This window comes from Schistocerca americana, chromosome 2, assembly GCF_021461395.2.
Source record: "Schistocerca americana isolate TAMUIC-IGC-003095 chromosome 2, iqSchAmer2.1, whole genome shotgun sequence".
Lineage (NCBI taxonomy): Eukaryota > Metazoa > Arthropoda > Insecta > Orthoptera > Acrididae > Schistocerca > Schistocerca americana.
The window spans coordinates 987,688,939-987,699,511 of record NC_060120.1 but is presented as its reverse complement, the minus strand read 5'-3'; the positions used below and the strand labels follow the sequence as shown (position 1 = coordinate 987,699,511).

General features: G+C 42.9%; 1 non-coding gene across 1 annotated transcript; it reads right to left on the bottom strand.

Annotated features, from left to right (window-relative positions):
- Positions 1 to 4,940: 4,940 nt before the first annotated feature.
- Positions 4,941 to 5,012, bottom strand: Trnai-aau. The gene has a single exon. It is a non-coding gene; the product is annotated as a tRNA-Ile (tRNA).
- Positions 5,013 to 10,573: the final 5,561 nt, after the last annotated feature.

Sequence of the window (10,573 nt, the reverse complement as noted above, 5' to 3'; positions counted from 1 at the left end):
TGGCGTGCTGCCCCGCCCTCTGCTCTCCCCACGTGGGCTGCACGGGCCCCGTCCGCACTGCGGCACGGTGCGGCAGTCGAGCCAGCGTCGGCCGGTTTCCACACGGCCTGCCACACCGCGGCACGCTGCTGGCTCTCATCTTTGTCAGCTTCATTCGTCTTCCCTATCACTAGCCAAACTGTATCACCTCAAATTATGTCCCTTTTCGGGATACGAACCACGATTCCCGCTAACATCGTTTGTTACAGCGCCATGTAGGAGGGACGTTCAATAGGTAATGCAACACTTCTTTCCTGTTTCGGTTGAGGAATTTGTTGTGAGACTGTGGTGTCACCGCCAGACACCACACTTGCTAGGTGGTAGCCTTTAAATCGGCCGCGGTCCGTTAGTATACGTCGGACACGCGTGTCGCCACTATCAGTGATTGCAGACCGAGCGCCGCCACACGGCAAGTCTAGAGAGACTTTCTAGCACTCGCCGCAGTTGTACAACCGACTTTGCTAGCGATGGTTCACTGACAAATTACGCTCTCATTTGCCGAGACGATAGTTAGCATAGCCTTCAGCTACGTCATTTGCTACGACCTAGCAAGGCGCCATTACCAGTTACTATTGATGCTGTAAAACATGTACCGTCAAGAGCTGTATTCACCAATTATGGATTAAAGTTAAATATTTCAACAGCTACGACCTTTTTTGCTAAAGTCTAAAATCCTAGACCGGTTCCAGACCTCACGCCAGCCTGCGTGAGCTTAAACGCGTGCCTTTCGACTTCCTCCTATCGGATTGGCTGTCTTGCCAGTCCACAACAGAGACATCGTCAAATATTCCCACATCAGTTCCTACAGTTTCATGAAGTTCCGATAGGTGGCTGTGCGTTATCTCCAAAGTGACGTCTGTAACGGAAGTGCTTTCCGAGCAGAGAGCCGTCACTGAGTGTCTTGTGGCGGAAAACCTGAGCATCGCAGATACTCATAGGCGGTCGCAAAGTGTCTGCGGAGTTCTGATAGTGAACAATAGCTGGATGAGTCGTTGAGCGAGGCGTTTGTCATATCCTCGCACCAAGGTTCCTCAGCAAATTTCCAACACTCACGTGCCGTCCGGCTGCATATAGCTGTACCAGCTGCCCTGTTTCAACGTGTGGTCACTCTCATTCGTGGTGATCGACATATCGCAGGCAAAGTCCTTGTTGGGCAAACAGACGTCTCAGGTGGTAGTGCTGACTCATTCGTCTACCAGTTGGGGTACTCAAACCCGTATGCCCGCTGGTTTTCTCCCCGCCTTATAGAAGACCGCGAAGAGCAACAAAGGATCACATGTGCGGAAATGCTTGCGCATTACACGGCTGATCGTGATAACTTTTCTCGAAAAAACAGACGATGAAACATGGGTTCGTCACTTCGAACCGGAAACAAAAAGACAGTCTATGGTGTGACGCCACACCCCCTCATCTCGTCCATCAGCCGTAAAAGTCATGACGCCGCTGTATAGGACTCTGAAAGTGTTATTCTGTTTGATGCCCTAGCCGATGTTGCAACGATGAGGTCTGAAGTGTACTGTGCTACCGTCGGGAAATTGAAGAAACGGCTTCAGCGGGTTCATCGCCACAGAAAGGAATATGAATTTCGTTTTCTCCAAGACAACGCAAGGCATCAGACAAGTTTTTTACCCTAGAGGAGCTCACAGAACTTTGTAGGACTATTTTTCCCATTCACCCAATAGCACGGATCTCGCAACTCCCGTCTTCCATCTACTCGTATTTGGCCCAATGAAGGATGCACTTCGAAGGAAGCATTACGTGTATGATGCAGCAAGACGTTGGCTCCGGTGTCGATCAGTAGAGTGGTACCAGGCGGGAAAACATTCCCTTCCAGTGAGGTGGCGCAAGGCCGTCCCATTGAACGGAGTTTATGTTGATGGTTCAAATGGCTCTGAGCACTATGGGACTTAACTTCTGAGGTCATCAGTCCCCTAGAACCTAGAACTACTTAAACCTAACTAACCTAGGGACATCGCACACATTCATGCCCGAGGCAACATTCGAACCTGCGACCGTAGCGGTCGCGCGGTTCCAGACTGTAGTTCCTAGAACCGCTCGGCCACTCCGGCCGGCCAATTACGTTGAAAAACAGGGTTTTGTAGCCAAATGTGTCTGACGATTCCATTTGACGTCTACAGAGACTCTGCCAAGAAAATATGGGTCACAGGTGTCTGCAACAACCATAAGATTTCTCTTTCTACCTCTAGTCAGCATGCAAATGTTGTTTACATGCCAAGGAACATTAACAAGCATGATTACTTTCTTGTATCTTTGTTCCTTACGAAGACATGAAACAGCCGATAGAAAAGACCTGATAATAAGATCCTACCAGGGGTATTCCGTCCAGTGAAGTTTTCCAAATAATCACACGTGAGAGGCGTATCGTCTTCGAGCTACGGGTAGGAAACGGCAGTCAGACGGCGGTCAGCACACGGATTGCACAACCATGAACAGCTGGTTGCAAAACTTCTTCAGGCTGCAACAGTCATTCACACAACATGCCAGGAATTTTCAAAGGGATACGCCAATAATTTCTTCGGCGATGTTAACTTTCTTCCGATGTTGTAGGCGGGAATTTTTAGTACGTAACTTTAGGAAAAAATCTTAAAATTTCATTTATTGTTGGTTTTCACCCCTGCCTCACTTCACAGTAAAGAATCTAATGTACTTGTTATAGTAAAAGTTCATTCACACTCTCTGTACATTAGTAACAATTGAAACAAGTGGCTTTTGATTTCGTTGTTAACCCTCGATTGCTAAATCCTCATAAAAATTGTGACTCCAGTAGGACTTTTTTACATAATTTGGTATCTAACATACTATTAATTAACTAATGCACAGCCCATAAATTACGACCTCCTTTCAATAGAAACTTTGCTATGGTTTAGTAGCAATAACTTTTGCACCCCTTTAGCGTCCTAGGGTATACAACACTGCATCTTAGTGTACCATATGTTGACTTACTGTATTTCTGCTTCTGCTGTACGGTTTATTGTCTTAACCTCCTGCTTTACCCAGTAGACAGAAAATTTTCTACTGAGATAACGAACCATAGGTATTTAGTTTGCTTGCCCTTGACTGTTAAGCTACAACTACTAATATGAAATAATGCAGTTAGTAATTGTAACGCAATTTAGTTTCAGTGCACACACATCCGCGCTCTGATCGCTTGAATGTTTCTCATCTTACGACCGTAGTTTCACAAAATTGCATTTCCGACCGGTTGTTATTTGTAAAACTTTGCTTGATTCGACGACCCTTCCCTGGATCTCATCTTACTATCAGTTTACCGCCACCTTTTTATACATAAGGCAATGCACTGCCTGCAGAATCCGAACAGTGTTTAGAGTAAAAGCGGCGTTCACGACAATGTCAGCAACTTTTCGACAGCAATCGTTCTCGCTGACGGACTGAAATGATCTTGAGTTTTACAAAATTTACGTTTTACCTAAATAAGCAGTGGAGTTTAACAAGCCGCGCGGCGTCTTCCTCAAAGAAGTGGCAGATCGGGTAAGGCTTGCTACTAGCAGGATTTTACCGACAGCCAAGCCCTTTAAGTTCAGTGTTAGCACAATGGAGAAATAGGGACTGAAATCGTTGGAAAAAGGTAAAGATATAGTTTTGTTATGGGCCAACAAAGGGAATCCAATGGTTCCAGGCTGTATAATCAGCATAAAGTACACAAAGATTGTGTGGGAAAGACCTATTTATCGTTAGCTATAGCGTCTCCTACATACAAATGTGCAAAATGCCTCACTAAAATATTGGCACCCATAGTCAGCCACTGTAGACACCATTTGAAGACCTCACAAATGTTTGTTGATATCAGAAATCAGATGAGGATAGGCTCAAGAAAAGTCTTGGTCAACCCCGCTGTGACCTCTATTTTGATGAACGTACCAGTGAAAAATACATTAACACTACTGACTGCTCATTTATCCCCTAATATTTTAAAATTATTTTGATACACCATGACGAGCACTTGTCTGGAATAGGCCACGGGCCTTTACTATGCATCATAATGAATAAGAATGCTCACTATTACATATGAACGTCAAGACTGTTGACTACATCAATTAAAAAAATAAGAAACAAATCTTTATTGTGCCCAAAAGAGCGAAGTATGGCATTCTAAACTGAAATAGCTCCTTTGAATTTTGTTTCTGCTAAACTCATTGCCATCTTCAGTTTACATCATAAATAGTGATTTCTCATAACTAATTCTCGCGGACAGTGAAGAATAAGCCTGTGTGTTTAAAGCCATTAGTTGTTGCTAATAAGAACTTCGTTCTCAAAATTGGTATTTAACGACCTGTTCGACTACTCTCAGTAGAAGATGGAAAGTATAAACAATCAGTTGCTTTAATCTATGGTCGTCAGCAGGAATAATATCAAAAATCTATGATCACAAGTCATACGTAACTGCAAGTACAGGACTATTTCAGTGAAAGCATACTGACTGAATTGGTATACGCAGCTTTGTACTAATCCAGAGATGAGCGATTAAAAAGTTTATTGCTAAGAAAAAACTGAAATACTGATTGAGCTGGCATTACAACATGTCAGCGAAACTACTTTTTTTGAAAAGCCATCGGCAAATGAAATCTGACCTGTACGGTTGAAACTCACCACCCACAATGAATAAATCATTTCATATGCCACCCTGCAACGGTCTGAAACGCAGAATTGTTTTTAAGAAAGTTTCTGAACGTTCATACATGAATGTTCGGTTCTTTCAAGAGTTATGGGTGAGTGTTACTAGTTGTAAACTAAGGGAAGCGTGGTGATTTGGAGCACAATTGTAAAAAATACGAGATGAAGTGGCACAATTTCAGAGACTTCACTGGTCTCATACAGATTTTGTTTTATGTTTACCGAGTGAAGCAGCGAGTGAAAAGTTGTACCAAGGCCGGGAATCGAACCCGGGTCCCCTGCTTATTAGGCAGGTACGCTAGCCACTAAACCACCTCGGCACTAATTATCACTCACTGTTTCAGTCTTTAATGATAAAATCATGTCTCTATTAGATCGGTAAAATCTCTGAAATTTTGTGGTTTAGTCTGATAAGTACTTGCTCCTGGGTTTCAGGCTGGATACCCCATTTACGTTCGATGATGAGGTGCTACTCCAGAACATGAAAAGCCTCTACAGTTCTGTTCATGTGTAAGGGGGGATTTTAAAGGAGCCTGGGGCGGCACTGAGAATTTGGATCGAGGTTGGAGGCGCGCCAGGGTAATCCGCGCAGTTGTACGAATCGCTGTGCCAAGGCTGCTTAGCGGGTTGCGCACCTGCTTGATAATCAGGAGACCTGGGTTCAATTCCCGGCCTTGGTACAAATTTTTACTCGCCGTCTCAGTCTATATGCATAAAAAATATGAGATCTTGCTCCCCAGGTAATCTCAATAGCATTGCCTAATTCAGTGTGCTTTATACCTCAGGGTATCCCCCCTCTCTCACGTTTATCGGGGAATGTGGATTACTTCAGAAGAACTATTGATACCACTATTTTAACATACGGGATGCATGGAATTAGCGTGAAGCAGGCGGCGACTGACACCGTTAGTTCCTGCAACAGACGCTAGTGTTTCATTGTCACATGTCGTGAATCCTCATTTTACCGAAGAACTCAATGATATAATGTACTCTGTGTTCATCTGAGTAGCTTACGTTAAACGCAGTACTCAGCTGGTAACCCTAGTGGAACCTAGAGAGGAGCAACTTGTTGCTGCGGAACCGTGGCGATCGATGCTGCGAACGGCGAGACAAAAAGCCACTGGAGAGGTGCTCTCGAGTCGAGATACAAAAGAAAGTATTCGATACTCGTCAGACAACAAAATACGTCTCAGCAATATCTGGAGATAAATTATACGTGTAATGTTACTTAATGTTGATGACACCAGAGCTCTACCGTAAAATTATTTCCAGTCATTTGAACAATACAATTCGTCATTTGCATTTTATGCAGTTAGTGCTCACCTGAAAAACAAGACGTTACCGTCGAGAAGCAACATTGTTTATTAATTGTTGTTCAGTAAATAGAGTCATACGGAAACTTCTCGGTGTTCTTATCTTTTTTTCTTCACTTGCATGAATCAAATAGGTGGCGGAAATGCACTCCAAGATGGCAGATGTAATGTAAATGTACAGGCAAATAAATTATCACAATTTCAGAAAAAAATGTATGATACATTCAGTACAAATAGCTTCACAGGTAATCAAGTCAGTAATATGTTGGTCCACTTCTCACCTTTACGCAAGCAGTTATTAGGCTTGGAATTGACTGACGGAGTTGCTGTATGTCCTCCTGAGTGATATCGTGCCAAAGTCTGTCCCATTGGTGCATTAGATCTTCAAAATACAGAGCTGGTTGGAGGGACCTGCCCTTAATGCTCCAAACGTTCTCAGTTGCGGACAGATCCGGTGATCATGCTGGACAATGTAGGATTTGCAAACACGAATACAAGCTGCAGAAATCCTCCTCGTGTGGGGCACACATTGTCTTCCTGAAATCCAAGCCCAGGATAGCTCGCTATGAAGGGCAACAGAAAAGGGCGTAGAATGTCGTCGACGCATCGCTGAACTGTAAGAGTGCAACTGATGACAACCAGAGTGGTCCTGCTACGAAGAGAAATGGCACCCCTGAAGATCAGTTGTGGCTGACAGATGGTATGGCGGGTGACAGTCAATTTGGTATCCCACTGCTATCTCAGGGGTTTCAACACTTCGCTGGTAATTGAGCGTCAGTTCGAAGTGGGACTCACCGCTGAAGACGATTTTCTCCATTCAATGAGATTCCAGGCAGAAGACGTGTCTGGAGACGCCACAGAGAGCGGTGCGATACCAACCGGACTGTCGCCGGCCATACATCCCGACAGCTCAGAGTGCCGATCTGAGGTTCCATTTGTTTTCGTAGCAGGACCCCTTCGGTTGTCGTCCGCGGCACAACGACGATATTCTACACGCTCCATTGTTGGCCTTCGTGGCAATTATCCTGGTCTTACATTTCAGCAAGATAATGCCCGCCGGCATACGGCGAGAGTTTCTAGTGCTTGTCCTCGTGTTTGCCTGACCCTGCCTTGACCGTCAAGGTCACCAGGTCTATCCCCAATTGAGATCGGTTAGAGCGTTATGGGTAAGGTCCTACAACGATCTCGGGAATCTGACCATCTATTGCACTAATTGGACAGAATTTGTCACTATAACCCTCAGGAACACACTTAACAACTGTGTCAATCAATGCACAGCCAAGTAGTTGCTTGCATAAGGTCCAGAGGCGGACTGACGCGTTATTCATTTACTCAGTTTGTGAAGCTCTTTGTATTGAATAAATCATTCCTTATTTCAGAAATGCTAATCATTTGGTTGTCTAATCCCGTAGGTGTGTCGGTTTCTTCTTCTTCCTTTTTTAGCGTATATATGACAGAAATTCTTCTTTTTACACATTATGCTCCGAAGACATCCTATTATATTAAAGGTTCTTGGGACTGTACAAGAAGGGAACTCTCTGACAGTACACTGTGTGGGAAATGAATAAACATGGGGCGCTTGTTAAAGTAATTGTGTCAGTGTTGGATAAAGTAAAGGGGTCACAAAACTGACAAGAGTAGTTGTATTATAATATTATGTTTACACAGAAAACAACCATTGTTATAAAAGGCTCAAAGGAGAAGTTCGTTTTCATTTTTGTCTGGTCAACACGATGGAATCATTTCTTCAATTTCCTGAGGGAATGTGCTGCCAGCCGGCAAGTGGGAGATCGGACAGGTTTGTGCAAGTTTGTTGCGATGATGACGAAACCTCGCTCAACGCCTCACCGTGCTTTTGTTCACTGCCAGGTAGAGAATCTGCAAGCATTTATGAATATCGGCGATGCTCTAGTTTCCCGAAAGAGAAACTCAACTACAGTTCTCTTCTTGGAACACACTCTCTTCACAGACGGCACATTGAAGGTTACGTATTACACCTCCACCTATCGGAACTTTATAATAGGGACTGATGGCGGGAATAATCCACGATGGCCGACAACTTCCGCCTTTACTTAACCGAAACTGGCCGAGAAATAAGGGTGTTGCATTAATATACACCTATGTAAAAAGAATCGCAACAGCAAGAAGGTGTTGTCGACGTAAACTAAAGTTAATGAATGTGTTTCTATATCTAAAAGACGATATAAATTGCAGATTTGCGCCCGTCAGATGTCGCGCTATTATCGCCACTATGTGTGCGAAAATCAGGTTTCCTTTAAATACCCGCTGCAATAGTCGTAAGCATTAGTCACCTTTGACATTCGAGATGGTGAGTTTATGTTAGACGAGAATGCCTTACAGGTGGAAAAGATCCCATTATCAACACTTCACTGAGTCAGAACAACGTCGTTTAATACAGCTACGAGAAGCTGAATGTTCCTTCTGCGATATTACAGAAATATTTGGCAGGAATACAGCCACTGTACATGACTGCTGGCAGCGATGGTCACGGGAATGTATGTCGCAAGAGGACCGGGCTCCTGACGGCTACGTCACAGTACCGAGGACAACGATCGTTCTCGATGTATGGCTCTGGTGTATTGTACTCTACGTGCAGCAGCAATCTGAGTAGCAGTTGGCACCACAGTGACACAACTAACTGTTGGCCCGCATCTCGTGGTCGTGCGGTAGCGTTCTCGCTTCCCACGCCCGGGTTCCCGGGTTCGATTCCCGGCGGGGTCAGGGATTTTCTCTGCCTCGTGATGGCTGGGTGTTGTGTGATGTCCTTAGGTTAGTTAGGTTTAAGTAGTTCTAAGTTCTAGGGTACTGATGACCATAGATGTTAAGTCCCATAGTGCTCAGAGCCATTTGAACCAACTAACTGTTACACTTCAAAGATAGCTCCGAGGCAGACGCCCTGTAGCGTGCATTCCACTGACCCCCAGAGCACCGCCATATGCAACTTAAGTGTAGTCAAGCGAGAGCTCATTGGAGGGCAGGATGGAGATCTGTTGGGTTTTCTAATGTAAGCTGGTTCTGCCTTGGTGCCAGTGATGGACGTGTGTTGCCTGCAACATTTTTCCGTGTAGCTAACGAGTTGACGAATGCAGTGCTCTGCTGCTACTGTCGTATGCATGCTCATTGAAACACTAAGATGTTATTTAATTTTTCCGTTGTCATATGAGTAGTTCTTATCATGGAACACGAAGAAGTGTGAGTGCTTAATAAACCCATTTTCACGGTGTAGTTACGTGTTATTATAAAGAGTTTTAGCTGATGTCAATCATCTCCAGATGGATATTATTCTCACATCTTTTATCAGGTTTGATCAGTTTAGTCTGCCTAAGGTAAAACATGTTATCACGAAAGCTGTATAGATTTAATAACAGCACAATAGTTGATTTGACAAGTATGTTATTTAACTATTTAGTTTCACCAAGTGCTTATGACACGACCTTTAAAACACTGTACCATGTTTTGAAGTCACTCAGCTGAATCTACAGCTTCTGTTAATGGATAAATATTTCTCGATTTTCACGCCGCATCAGATTTGTTGGTATACTCTCCTTCGACTTCCTCTCACGTAATCGTCAGAAGTTTATTGTCGTAGGGGAGTGTGTTGTATCTTGGATCAGTTTTCAGTTCTCTCTGTAATAGAGGTTTTATATATTCTCACATTCAATTTTGGAGTGATAGCATTCAATTTATTTGTGTTGCACTCTCTTTCTGAAATTACAAAGCCAACACCGAGAAAGTGGAATTTTTTCAAATGTGTAGACCTGTTCCACGATACAACATTGTTATGTACTTAGGAAAAAATTCAAATATTGAAGTGTTGCAGTGTAGAAAGTCTTCTCAGTATTGTATTAGATTTTCTACGTAATACATTATTACTCTACTACCCACAAATAATCACTAAGTGAAATCAAATTGAGAAGAAGTATTATCAAAACTATTTACAACTTAAAAACACTTTGAAATATGAGCTGTTGGTAAGCAATGAAAATTCCAATCTTCAAGACAGGGAAAATTTTTAAGACATTAAAGACACTCAATTAATTTGCAACTATCACATAGTAGGACCCTTCTTCGTTTCGAGGTACATGGTGCTCGACCACACACGTTATGTAAGTAGTTTTAAAAATTTACAAAAATTTTCCTCAACATAAACTTCTCGAAGTAAAGAATTAACGATATCTTCCAAGTAGCTTTAAGGGGCTCCGGAACGCCCTATACTTGCAATGTTAAAATAACTCTTTAAATTACATCTTTCCTCACAAAGTATTTGAGGTAGGAAGTTGAACTTTTTACAGATTATTTATTGGAATATGGGCTACAACTTAACACAGGGATTTTACAAAATTTTAGTTCAGGTATTAAAGATGATTTTTTTTCAATTGTAATGAAAATTCACAACATTTTTTTGCAATTTTTTATTTATATATTCAAAAATATACAGTTTTTTGGAAAAAGGCTGTGTTAAATTATGCAGAAGGTACTGTGTAACATTTACTGAAAGTTTGAAACAAATATGTTTGGAAGATCCTTAGAAAACATGTAACTAATTA